Source organism: Accipiter gentilis, chromosome 1, assembly GCF_929443795.1.
Source record: "Accipiter gentilis chromosome 1, bAccGen1.1, whole genome shotgun sequence".
In the NCBI taxonomy this organism is placed as follows: domain Eukaryota; kingdom Metazoa; phylum Chordata; class Aves; order Accipitriformes; family Accipitridae; genus Astur; species Astur gentilis.
Genome location: NC_064880.1, coordinates 22,766,385 through 22,780,683, shown reverse-complemented (window position 1 = coordinate 22,780,683; position 14,299 = coordinate 22,766,385). Strand labels below are relative to the sequence as shown.

The 14,299-nt window shown below is 36.1% G+C and overlaps 1 protein-coding gene across 1 annotated transcript in view; it reads left to right on the top strand.

The window, feature by feature from the left end:
- LOC126053268 (splicing factor 3B subunit 1) overlaps positions 1–14,299 on the top strand; it is a 647,576-nt gene that overhangs the window by 285,146 nt on the left and 348,131 nt on the right. The window lies entirely within an intron of this gene.

The window sequence follows — 14,299 nt, the reverse complement described above, 5'->3', positions numbered from 1 at the left end:
AATCCCTTCAGCAGGGCTAGGTGAATTACGTGTGGCTTTCTCCTCGTGCTTAGCTCTTGCAGTGAAGCATGTTGTACAGTGAAACACTGAAGCGTTTTAGCGTTTGAAGGGGTTTAAAATCAGCTTGCGGGGTATGTAGGCTCAAACCTCCATAGGGAGGCTGCTCTGCAGGAGCGTGCTGATCTGTAGGCTTGTGGTGATAGTGATCAGTTGACTGCATATCAAGTGATATGTTCACTTTGGGCCCTAAGCAAGCACAGTATTTTATACTTAACAGGCAAGCAGTCATTTAATACAGATCAGCACTCTTACCGAGTTATGCTGTCTCCACTGTGCATCTGAGTGTCTGAGTCTTTTAAAAAAATGTACCACTTTGGTCTACTGAGTTTCATTATTATGCAGAGAGGGAAACTGACTTTGTAGCCTCCTGGTTAGAACATACAGCTGTAAAACTGGAAGTGTGGTGCCTGAAGCAGGCGTCAAATAACAATGCTACAACCATTAAACATTAGGTATTCTGGGGACTTAAGCAAAGGTGTTTAAGAACCCATACTAGACATTTCGAATCTCCTTTTCACTTTTGGCAGCTCATCTGGCTTCTGAGGGGCATCTGTGTACGCCTTAACTGTTCCCATGCGTTGAATAGGGAACATAAGCACCTAATTCCCAGCTGAGGATTTCGCACAGGATCAGACATCACTCAGTGTGCGGCGTGGCGACGTCTAAATACTTTTCGATGACTTATCACTTGGGCTCAGCTTTGCCTGAAGCTTCTAATAAGTTGAGGTAATATTGTTGATGTAATATGTGTTTGGGGTGAGCTGGTTTGTAGGGCATGTTGAGATCCTATTATTAAATACATATCTGGAAGTGAAAAGTAGATTTTTAAAAAATTTGAAATCTTATCTGTAGATGGCAGCAGAGAGGAACTATATTTATTGGAACACCTAAACATGGTGACTACACATTTTATAATTTGTGCAACTGCAGCTGGTGGCTATCCATTAATGCTGAAAATTTTGCATTCTGTTGATGAATAGAATTGTTTTGATTTAAGGATCTTTTGGCATGATTGTTTTATTTTGGAGGAAGAGTTGCAGCTTTTCTGAGCAGAGATTGACACTGCAGACAGGCCAACACTGCATTTGATCAGTAATGTGTATGTAATAAAAAGATGTCATTGCTCCACTTGAGAATTTGCTCCAGGAAGCCTTTGCCTGGGGGATGTTGCCAGGAGGCTTGTGAAGAAACGTGGGATGTGAAGGAATATAAAGATCACTGGGGAAAAAGGAAATAAAAATGATGGATTAAGTAACTCTTAAGCTTCTCACTTAAGGAAGAGATGCATAAATAACACTGAATATTAATAGTAACATTTTTTTTTATCATATAGTTTCTTGATACCTACTGGTGGTGTACTTAGGCTGTTCTAAAAGGGTATGGATACAATGGTAACGTAGGGATGCCTAGTTTATGGAGTAGAATAGTATGTATAGGAAGTGAGAACATAAAAGAGCAACTGAGATCTAGGTCAAATGGAAAATATATTTCAGAGATCCTTTCATGAGCTGAGGTAGGGTAATAATGTTTGACAGAAAGATAGTTAATTCTGAAGGCACTGTATAAATTTTGAAACAAACAGATCAAACACTATTCTTAATTTAGTTTGCATTAAAATAACTGATCTGAGCTTTTTATTCATGTTCTTTATTTTACCTCAGAAGCTGGTGTGTAGTTCAATGAGAGTAACTTCATATTAAAAATGTAGGAGTAAAACATACATCAAACTGTCTGTAGCATGTTTTCCACGGAAAACTTTTAAGACGACGCTGTGATCAAAGAACTGACTGTTGAAAGCTGAAGTTAAACAATTTGATGTCCTTTTCTGCTCCAAATATCCTGCCCAATAGTTTCACGGAAGTCTTTAAAATAACCTAAAAATGGTATTTTCTTTTCTTTTTAATATCGTTTATATGGCAATGGGAGATGGGGCAGGCAAGTGCATTATGATGACAGACCACCTACTTCTTTCTTTAAATCAGTATAATTTCCTCCATAGTTTGCCACCTACATATATGCCTGGTGGAATCCTCATTACTGCACAAAGTTCCAAGCTAAAAAGGTACAGAAGAATGTTTTCGTTTGTGGTTAAGAACACAAGTGTACTTTTGTTTCTTACCAAAACACCTGTGCTTCATGTGAAGTGTACAGCAGCTCACATATCTCAGTATAACTTTCATGTAAATTATACATATAAAATAATTGGATAATTCATATAATGTTTTTATTATTTCAGCAGTTTTATGGCTCCAGTTTATTTTTGTATATTGTCTCCAATCAGCTTTTCAGTCTGATTTCAAATTTTTTAGGGAATTGGGCTTTCCCTGGGAAGTTTTTCCATATTCCAATAGAGCTCACTGCTTAAAGGTGCTGTTACATTTTCCTTTCTTGTAATGACATTTCTTTTAGTTATAGCCTTTTTACTATTCTGATAATTTCTTTTCATTTCTACTTAGATTTGCCATGTATTTGTAGATAACTATGTGCTACAACTGTCATTAGTTATCAAAGTTTTATTCCCGCATATGTAAAATACATTCCTTCTTCACAGTTTTGTTGATCTTTCTTTAATTCCTTCTGGTGTTTTGCGGTAGAACTGAAGTCTTTGTTCAAGGTGGAGTCTGAGCTGCCAGCACTTCTGCAGTGCTTGTCTTTAGAATTCTTTTCATCTCACTCAATTACTTGTTTATGCAGAATGCTTTGGTATGAAGGTAAATCAGAGAGCAAACATTAGAACAAAGATTTCTATTTTGGATTACTTGAATGGTATGAGAGAATGCTGCAGCAATAGTTGGAACTTGCAAGTTTGAATTGAGAGGTGGGACAAATTAAATCTGCTACATTGGATCAGTTTGTCCATCCAGGTTAGCATTCTGCAAAGGAAGGTACTTTGTAGGAGTAAGAGCCTGAGGTCTATTCTATCACTTTTGTAAGTCTGCTTTCCTCAAGTGCTGCTTCATTTAGTTTGTCGCCTTTTTCTAAATTGCCCTTTTTTATTGCATCCGATACAAGCTATAGAAATTGTTAGCTGGAAGTTTCCACTTCAGAACCCTTCATGATTTTTCTTAATCCTGTCTGGTATGTTTTATCATTAATGAGATACTAATTCCTGAGTTTGCTTGGCCCATGCTGCCACACTACAACATACTTTAATTTAATTCTCATATAAGCACATATGTTTGGGGTTTTTTTTTATTCTCATCACTTGCACACTTAGAAGGGTATCAACATAAATATGCTGAAAGCACTGTTCTTTGATCCATCCTTAAAACTCTCCTACACTTACATCTGCAAAACGTGGTGAGAATTCAGGTTATCAGTATGTTTCTACCACTGTGGTAGTTGACTGGCACTAGGTCTGTCCTTTGCGCTGCCCAGTCTGTTTGCATCCATCTGTTCTTTGTAGCAACCCGTCAGATCTTTAGGAAAGCTGGAGACCAGCTTTTGAGTAGAGTGTCATGAAAAGATCATCCGAGGCTTAGTGTTATTAGCTCCTATGGAGTCTTAGCGTAAGTATATTATTAGCTATATTACATAATAATATAGCATTATAAGTATTCTATGTAACCTATTTTTTCCTCCTTATGCTGCTGGTATTGATAATCCTTATTTTGTACACCAGATAAAGAACGATGTTCTGTTTTTATCTCTCTGTGCTTACCTGCCTCTGATCTGCCATCCTTTTCCCTTTCTTCCCTTTTTTATAGTGAGCTAACACAGTATTTCTTCAGTTTGACAGTTTTGTCTCAGGCAAGGAGTCAACAATGCAGGTAGACAATAGCAGAATCCTTAGATATCCAACTTGAGTCTTAAATCAGTACTGCTGACAGAAATTGATCTTTTTTTGTGAGTATGGTATAAGAATGTTTGTGCAAACAAGTGAACATAAAGTTAACGTTTCATTGAAGATGCTATTGTATTAAAATATTAATCAGCAGAAGACCACTTTTGTTTTCAGTTTCCTACTTATCTTGTCATTTTTACATCAGTGTAAAATTAATATACAATGCTAATACTCCAATTTATTTCATACATTGTAGACCAGAGCAAAAGGGAGTATGGCTTAGGCTTTCAGGTGCTTAAACATTGATATCTAGTGCCAGTTTAGATATTGCAGGCCACAGAAGATATTCTTATAGGGCTGACAGATGTCCTGCAAAATGTAAGGGGGTCCCAAGCCAAGGGAAGCCAGCTGGGATACTTGAGGTTGTATAAAGTGGCACTAGACACCTGTCTGTAAGCAACCAAATTCCATTTGTGGTGTCCAAGAGATAATTTGCATGTATCATGAGGAAAATAAACGTGTTAGGTGATTACCAGTGTTTCATTCCTCTTCCTTAAATCATTTTCTTGTTATTAAGATCAGTTTTATGAAAACAAAATTCAGATTGGTATGATTAATTTAAATTTCTTTTGGTTTCCTGTCTGAGATAGTCTGTAATACCATTTGCATCTTTAGAATGACTGATGATGACGTCACACTGAGAATTATGAGTTCAAGGACATAGGCACTAGGACCAAATAAACTAAAACCATCAGATTTTGTATGAAGACTAATGTCTTTAATAAGAAACCTTCAAGGCGATGATTCTGTCTGTGTGTGTGTATGTATATACATATATGCAGAAAATATAAATATGTATCCAAGTTGTTATGTAACTAAGTCCTCCCACTTTTTGATAGGACACACTGAGTTACTAGGTTCTTGTTCTCTCCCATCCTATTGCTTTCTCCCAGAATACTGTGCTGTTGAGCCCAGACTGAAAGCTTTAAACAAAAAAGTCTTGAACTTTGGATGTGTATCAATACAGATATGATTGATTCTCACATGTAGTTTATCTTTACAGTAAACCCGAGTACCTGTAGCTCAGAACATTGTCAGAAGCATTTGAAACATAAATACAAGTCCTGCAGCTGTATTCTGTCTTTACTTGGTAGGGACACAAGAAGTCTCAAGTTAAAATGTTGCAAAAATAAGACTCATGTTTCTTCTGCTTTGGTTTTCCTTTCAATATCTTACAATTTCAGTAATTAAAAAAAATGAACATGCTGTATATGTCATGTACAATGTTCTGGCTGTGAAGGTTGATATTCTCTAAAAAAGAGGATGCAAAACTATTTGCCAGTCTTTTCTGCGCAACTTTGTGGAAAGAATAAATAACATTCTTCTCAAACTTCATCTTAATGAATATTCCAATAGATAATATTTCTAGTGTGTAAATGCATATATGAGAAGTGTGGAACACTTGTAAAGAAATTGGCTTTTTATCTGTATTCTATTAATTCACTTGGAGAAGGGTCCAATAAGATGGCAATTTAAGTGGTATATTGATTCTGAATCAGAACTCTCACTTTTGGAAATCAGGAAACAGGCCATAGACCACTAGACCAAGGGACAATCAATATCTGGAAAATGTGTCAATTTGCTGTCCAGCTCCTCTCTGAGAAGTCTGCAGAATATAAGATGGCATCTGCTTCTTTAGGAATATGTAAAAGTCCTATTGCTTTAAATAAAGAATGTTTTTATAGCACTCAGGTTTACTTCAGCAAGTAGTTATTAGCCAAAGTGCAATGATTTATCATTTTTAACTTCTGTGTGCAGTACTGAGAAATGAGGACAAGAAATAGTGACAACATTTTTATATCATTCATGCTGAGATATGGGAGCAGAATTGGCTTCTATCTTAATTAGTTCATATCAGCTTATCAGACCAGCTCCACATCTTCAGGGGTTTAGCATTAAAAACCTAATGTGGCACTAGATGTTCTTTCCTTTTTACCTTTCAGAGACAAATACCTCCTTTTTAGGCACTGAACTACAAGAATATAGAATTCAAGTGTAATCAAAGTATACATTGTACGTGACAAGTTAATGCATAAATTTCAACAGAATTAAAGATAAATGACAAGTCTAAATGACATCTAAAACTGTCAAACATGATAGTCCTGCAATGACAGAAATGTATGTCATTATTTCAATTGTCACTCTTTGCACCTCAAATGAAATCATACCAGAACATTTGGTACACTTAGATTATAGAACAGTGACCTACACTCCTGCTGAGAAGTAGCAACATTTGTGTAAGCAGAATACAGTGAATTCTGCTAGGTGTTTGAACCCATTTTAAACAGACTGTCAGTAGTACTCCTACAAACAGTAACCTTCCTTATTTACAGCTGTGTAATTCAACAAAGTGTGAAACAATTGCATAAATTTTGTGAAAATGAAAGAAAAAATCTGTTCTTTGTAGAGTTCTGTCTTTTCTCATACTTTAGGAGCTAGCAGTGGAAATGTTGATTTTTATTCTAAGAAAAACATTCTCAGAATGCAAAAAGATTTATAATAGCTTTTTTTGCTTTCCATATTATGACTTTCTATACATTCTGGCTCCCTGGCTGAAAATCTCCAATCACAATATGTAATATCACAAGTTTCAGTTGTTAAATCAATAGCAATGCTCTTAGTAATATTTTTTCCTATTTTTAAATTCAAAACCTGAAAGCTGTAAATCCTATTTAAGTGCTTTTTATAAAATAGAATTAAATTCTGAGTAAGAGTTTGCCTCTTGCCTTAATGCCAGTGACACATAAGCTTAACTTATCTGCTGGCCTATTTTTGAAGTGCAGTAGTCTCTAAGGGTAAGACACTGGCATGATAGAAGAGGTAAATGACTGTTGTGTTTTCAGTTTGTTACTGGAAGAATGACTTCTCCCTCAGAACAAGTAAACAACAAAGCAGGAGAACCCCATCAGATAGCAAGATAACCAGCCTCAGATTTAAACCAGAGATGCACAGAAAACAAAGGCATCACACAGGATACATTACATTTTAATTCATATTTTATATCTGAGTTCAGGAACTGTTTATGCTGTCCTTATGAGGAACATTTTCTTTTTGAATATAATCAAAAGTCAGCATATATTTTTGGGAGGGATTTTGCCTTATATACTAAACCTGCATTGTGCACTCTTTGAAGTGCTGTACTGTTTTTGGGTGAATAACCAGAGACTGCTGCATAGCTTTGGTGAGTGTGGTCCAAATCCTCGGAGCTGCAAACTGACACATGCTGTAAACCAGATGCATGCACAAAAGGAGAATACAGCTTGCCTTTTTTCACTTCAAATTCTTTTGTCCACTTTGTACAGAATTCATTCATCAGTGGGAGGGAAAGTGGTGTTTATCTGCTTGAAATTTATGGGGGTCCTGTGGGGACTGAACCACACAGGACTGGAGGATTTGAGCCTGGGTTTATGCCAGCAGCATGGAGAAGGGAGAAGAGCATAACCTACACTGTTAGCATCCATTTTACACTGGAATCCTTGTCAGTCTAATGGAGTGCACTGGAGTGCAGTATAAAATATCAGTTCCACACCAGGGAATCTTGTCTGTTGTCTCTTAGAACAACTTGCATCGGTAACAGATAACACATTTAGTTATCTTGAGTAGCAGAGTTTAATTTATATTCAAAACTTGATACATTCAGCAAAATATATCACTCTGCTTATTGTTTTGAACGTCCTGAAGTTAATTAATCTATCTAAGCAATATTCTAATATTAATTGTTTTATTTTTCTCTACTGGCTGTCATTTTTGTTGATGTACTTATGAAAAAGTGATGGTCTGATTAAAAGGCTTAACTGCACTTACAAACGATGCAGGGTTTTCTGTACTTCCAATGGTGCAGTATTTAATTATGTTAAAATGCAATTGTCCTAAATACTGCTTTATCAAATACTATTTCTCCCTTCAGATCTTGTTTCCTTAAATGCTGACAGATTTTATGTTCTTAACTCACTATGTCAAACTGCAGACAACATTCTGGTTCCTTTTCAAAAAAGTATTGATTAATAGATACTGTTTATTTGAAGAGAACATTAGAATTATTCTGCTGACATTTACCTTTGACAGCCTGCTCACACCATACAGAATTTGATGTTTTTCTCCTGATTTTTTTTTTTTTAAACACAGGTAAGTACTCCAGCACTGGAGACTTTCTAAGTGACTTTTTGTGGTGCTTACAAAGTTTTGTGTGATTATGGAAGGATGCACAACTCATAGGCTGCAGGATGCAGTGAGCACGGATTCTTACCTGTATGGTCAAAATTACTGAATCATAGAAAATATAGGCTGAATGAAATGCTGGCTTTTACTGAAGTCTGTAGCACTTACTCGCTGAGTTTACTAGGACAGATTTTTTGTCCATTATATTTTGTAATCAGAATTCATAACTATATACACCAGAAGTGTATAATATGCTGTAATCTCACTATGCATTTTCAAGGTAATCACTATTCTTTGTAGAAACTGTAGCCAAAGACAGTGTTCTGATTATTTGCTCTGATGTCCTGTGTAAAATATCTCAGAAATGGTTCAGCCATAATTCAGAAAGATGAACTAGACCTGTGTGAGTAAATCCATGGTCCACAGACCCTGGTAGTATCTTAAACAAGAGATGATGGCCTCATCACTTGTAAAGAATTGCAGTTACAAAAAGCAAAATAAACCTCATACAAATACAGGTTTTGTGTGAATTAGCAGCTATGTGTCAGTGACTTTTGACAGGCAAAGTGAGGAATTAAGCCATATTACTACAATTTTTCTAATAAATACTTTAAATTAAGATGGTACATATAGTAACATTTTAATTTAGTATGACTTCTTTTGCTAAATGCTAAATATTTGCCACATGCCTTCCCACCAAAAAAAAAGAATACAACATTTTCTGTAGAAATGTTTTTTATGAAGTACTATCTGGTCCTTGGATTTTAAAAAAGGTTTGGAAGCAGTGTACTAGACCTCTCTCTATTCCTTCCCATCCTTTCCAATAAATTTGGAAAAAATTCGGAAAGCTCTGAACATACACAATGCAAACAGACTGTAGAAAGAATGTAGCTTTGTGCTGTAGAATGGAAAACTAGGACTTGGTGGCCAGGTGCTCATATAATGTCAGATATTTCTTATCAATATATGCTGGTTAAGAATCTGATATCAGAATTCTTGGGTTCCAGTTATTCCTGTTTTGTGAATAACTCCAGCTAAATCACTTAATATCTCCATTTGTCCCTTGACATACACCTAGCTAAGAATGTGCCTAGCAGTGTCCTGCAGCATCTTATCAGTGTAGAAAGGCTATATTTTGCCAAAGCAATTGAAGCTTCTTTATTGAACTATATGTGTAAAATAATAATGATAAAAACAATTAATGCCAGAGCAGCAGTCAAGTTTTTGTTGAGCCCCTCTGTTAAGGTACTAAAGTTCGCGTTAATCTGTTAAATCAAAAGTGAGCATCTTCCCTGATCAAAGAGTTTAATGGAGTGTGTTGGGAAGGGTCATGGAAGTAGAAGAGCCATGATTTGCAATGCAGCAGTATGATTCTGTAAACTATGTGAACACCTAAATGCTGTAAATATACCTTTTTGTATAGCACTGCTAGTAAATTTACAGTTGAAGTTGGTTTTAAGTAGTATTCTTCATTCCCACATTACACTTGCTGTGTTAGAAGTTACTTGCTATTCCATGAGGTTTCAGTAAACTGGTGACATGGAAAAACAGGATTACAGAAATGTTTTTTAGTTTTATTATAGTAGAAGAATATTCCAACATTTATGAAAATATGAATTGCAATGATGAGGTGACACTTATTAAAAGAAAATACAAATAAACAAAAGTCTTCAAACAAAATCAATTGAAGCCTTCAATTACATTTTTTCCCCCAGTATACAAAATCAACATGGAAAGTTTAATCCCTTTGTAGCAATAGTGACAGTGAAATCTGTTGCTACATTGAAATGGCTATTGCAAAAGGAATTAAGCGTCATGGATTAAAATAGTGCAAATTATGTTCTTGGTTTTTTTCAGTAAACTGAATAGATGCACTCAAATACATTTATAATAAACATGCAAAGAAAAAACCCTACCATCTGTCTATAAAATCAGAATTTAACCATAGAGTCTTACACGGAATTTAAAATTAAACTTTTACAATTTGACATAAAAGCTTTATATTTGACTGACTTCATTATTGCCAAATTTTGGGTTAGGATTTTCATTGTAAACAACAGTCTTGTTACATTTCTATTGCCTCAGATAATCTGATGGCAAAAATTAATGACCTACTGCAGTCTAATATTGTATCTGTGTTTGGGTCCATTATCAAATAAATGAAATATGCAATCTTGAATGAAAAAGTTACATCTTTTCCTATGCAGTCACAACATTTTACATTCCAGATCTTGATATCTTCTCCAATAGTCACTTGGATAAAATTCCTACTGGATTTATTCTGAAGTTCTTATTTCTTATTCCACTCTTAGCACTTTTAGACTTTGAAGTCATGGACTTGTTTGTTGTTCATGAATTTAACACTGCACTTGGGTGTGATGTAAATGAACTTACAAAGCATACAGCTAAAAGCAGAAGCAAAGTGTGCAGGGAGTAGAAAACAGTTAATGTTTAGATTAGAAGTTAAAATAACAGCATTGTGCTTTTGAAAAGAAGTTGTCTTATTCCCTTCTCCCTTGCTGTCTCTTCCCAATCATGGGATCACCTGTCTGTCATATCAGATCTTGTGCCACTTGGATTGCATGGTGAACCCATTCAATTTGCTAACTCAGCAATAAAATACACGCTTTTACTGGGTTTATATTCTGTCATTTTAGTGAATAGAACATTCTTTGCCATGCAGTGTGGTGGTTGCTAAAGCAGATGTAAAGTCGTGGGACTGCTTGAGAAGAATTGGTAGGGATTTGGACCTCACCTTTTTGATGTTGGGGAGATGTTAATTTGGCCAAAGCTGTAACATGAAACTGCCTGTTTGTTGCTTTTCAACAAAAATCTAGAAATGCATACCCAAGAAAATAAACATTAAATTTTCCTAAATTCATTCAAAGATTTGAAAGTGTGTGGTATCTTGTGTGATTCCAGAAAATTGTATGTTCAGTTCTAGTCCTCTGGTTCAAAGGTTTGAGAAAATAGCGAGTCCTGGACACATTCCAATCAGGGACTGATAAATCTTTGCTTAATTGAGCGTTCAACCATATGGTGCAGTTCAAAGGTCTAAGCAAAAATGTGCTGCTGCTGCTTCATTTTTAAGCTTTACATTAGTGTGCTTGCTGCAGGAGAAACAATATTTCTTTTTCTGCCACTTTCTGTTCATGTGTCAACCTAGTGCTTCTCAGGAAAAAATAAATAAACCAGAAATAAATACTAGTTTCAGCAAGGTTCTCCAAATTGTGTAATTTGAGGCAAATTAAGAGGTTAAACAAATATACACTAATGATATTCTCCAAAATATACCAAGTTGTAATCCTAATGATTTAAAAATAGTTATATTACCTGGAATATTTTGTTTTTCTCATACCTCATACCACCCGCCAACTGACACCCAGCTAGTACCTGAGCGGCAATTCCCTGCTCCCGCTCCCCCCAATTCCTATACTAGCTGTGACATCCCATGGTATGGAATACCCCGTTGGCCACTTTGGGTCAGGTGCCCTGGCTGTGTCCTGTGCCAACTTCTTGTGCCCCTCCAGCTTTCTCACTGGCTGGGGCTGAGAAGCTGAAAAATCCTTGACTTCAGTCTAAACACTGCTTAGCAACAACTGAAAACATCAGTGTGTTATCAACCTTCTTCTCCTACTGAACTCAAAACACAGCACTGTACCAGCTACTAGGAAGACAGTTAACTCTATCCCAGCTGAAACCAGGACACCCTGCCTTTGCGAAAGTAATGTTATAACCTCATGTGAAAGCAGTAGCTAGATGACTAAATAGCATTCATTATTCAGAGGAATATTATGTGGAGATGATGTTTTCTGCAGTAATATATTATAGCACTTTGCTGAAGTTATTCAGACACCTTTGATAATAGTGTAGTAAAGTACCATGAATTAGCCATCAAGGCTAAACTAAGTAACATTTATTCCCTTTTTTTTCCTGCTGCATTCAGCTTTTCACTAGGAAATTAATTCCACTCATGCTTAATAAGATGCATTAGCTTAGAATTAAGTGTGCTATTCAAATCTGATTAGAACAGACTTTTCAGAATTTAGAGTCCTTTTCCTATTCACTGGTAAAATGCAGGTACAAATATTCACCTTGCAGAATACTCACCTTGCAGTAATCTGGTCACGTAATAACCAGATCACTTGCATAGCCTAACTCACATGATCAAAAGTCTTCGGTATCTGTTGGCAAGTAATGGCATCTTTGTCTCCTTCCTGAACTAGAGTCCTTAGGCTGAGAAAAATTTTTGCCTGTGTAGACTGCTGTCTGTCATTGCAGGATTATTCTTCATAGAATAATGATAGCACTCTATGCGGTCTTGCTTTAAAAATCTATAGTTATGATCTGTACAACACATTCAGACTTCATTAAAAAATGGGAGGTAGCATTTCATAGAAGATACTAGGGAATGGAGAATAGCTCCTACAGGTTGCAAGTGCATGATGCCATCAGTCCATCATCAGGCAAAACCTCACTAAGAAATCTGGATACCTGTCTGTGTAGTACACAGGCTGTGTGGTTATGTCCGTACTTTCAGCCTGTCAATGTGTAAATCCAAGTTTTGTAATACATGGTTCGGTATTTTGCTTCAGAGATTAGAAAGTGGGTCTTTATTACAAACAAAGTTTCGATAAATGGAGTGTAAGTGAAGTCTCTAAAGTTGCCTTGTAAAACAACTGTTGTCGTAAAACACAAAACTAAGGCTTGCACCTATACCAAAACCATCAGATGGGTGCTGTGGTGGGTTGACCCTGGCTGGACGCCAGGTGCCTACCAAAGCTGGTCTATCACTCTCCTCCTCAACTGGACAGGGGAGAGAAAATATTACGAACGGCTTCTGGCCCAAGATAAGGACAGAGAGACCACTCAGCAATCACGGTCACAGGTAAAACAGACTCAGAGAAAAAGTTTAATTTAATTTATTACCAATCAAATCAAAGTAGGATAATGAGAAATAAAACCAAATCTTAAAACCACTTTCCCTCCGCTTCTCCCTTGTTCCTGGGCTTTACTTTACTCCCGATTTTCTCTACCTCCTCTCCTGCAGCAGGATTGTTTTTCACAGATACATGCAATGGTTTTGCCAGTTAATATTTGGCTTAACTTGAAGTGCATGTTTAAATTTGGCCCTCTTCAGTTAAGCAGTTAAGTTTGTGTTTGAATTTAAGTGCATCCTTAATGCACAAGCACTTTGCGGCATGTTAATAGGCCTCATTGTGGCTTTAGTTGGGAGCCCTTATTTTTATGTCTTGTTGAGCTGAGGTCCCTGTTCTTGGTTGTACTTGTTGCTACACCACCACATCATCAGGTCTGGGCATTCAGAATCTATAAGCCTCAAAACTCTAATCTTTTGTTTGCTTAATTTTTTTGTAATACATAAAATGGATGTTGGAAATCTGGGTAAGAGTTTTGAGTTTTGGAAACCCTTTTTATTACAAGGCAGAGTAATGTGTTAAAAAAAGTTATTTGTATAATATTTTATGTAAACTTTCTAAGAGAGAGGTACACCTACAAATCTCTTTCTACTCTTCTGGTTGTTTTTTGAATGTTTGATTTATGAACAAAAGTGTTGGCTCACACAGTAGAGCTGCCCAGTGAGCTGCTGTTAAATGAATATACATCAGGAATGGATAGGCTGCTACATTTCAAGGTGGTCAGATAGCTTACCCTATATTAAAAAAATAGAGTAAGTTAGATTTATATTATGATGGAACATAGCCATTGTTACAAACTGATGGTTTGCCACTGATGTCTTTCCATGTGATGCCAAGGAAAAAATGCCAGGTGAAAATTTACATTTAAGTTGTATAAGACCTTGCAGTAAGAACAAGGTAAAAATATCAAAATACAAGATCTTCCTTTTGCTTTGAGCCTCAACAGGGAGTGAGATTATATTCATGGCTGTTAGGATTTTGCGGTTAATTTTTGTAACGGTGCTGGATATGGTTATGGTGACACTTCTACACAGAAAATTGACTGAACACTGGCTTTAAGGTCACCATCAGTTGTATATTATGCAGTCACTGAAAGAAAGTCTTCTCTCTATAAACTTGGCAAAAAAGCTGGGAAAGGTAAAGCCCTAGTAATTTTCACCATTCTGAATTGAATTGTTGGCCAAAATAACAGTCTCACTATCTGTACTTTAGATGACTCTGGATTCTTAAATATAAACTTATAGTCCTTTCATAAATGGAAAAGGATATAACGGTAATAAAGCTATGTGGATGGAAGTCA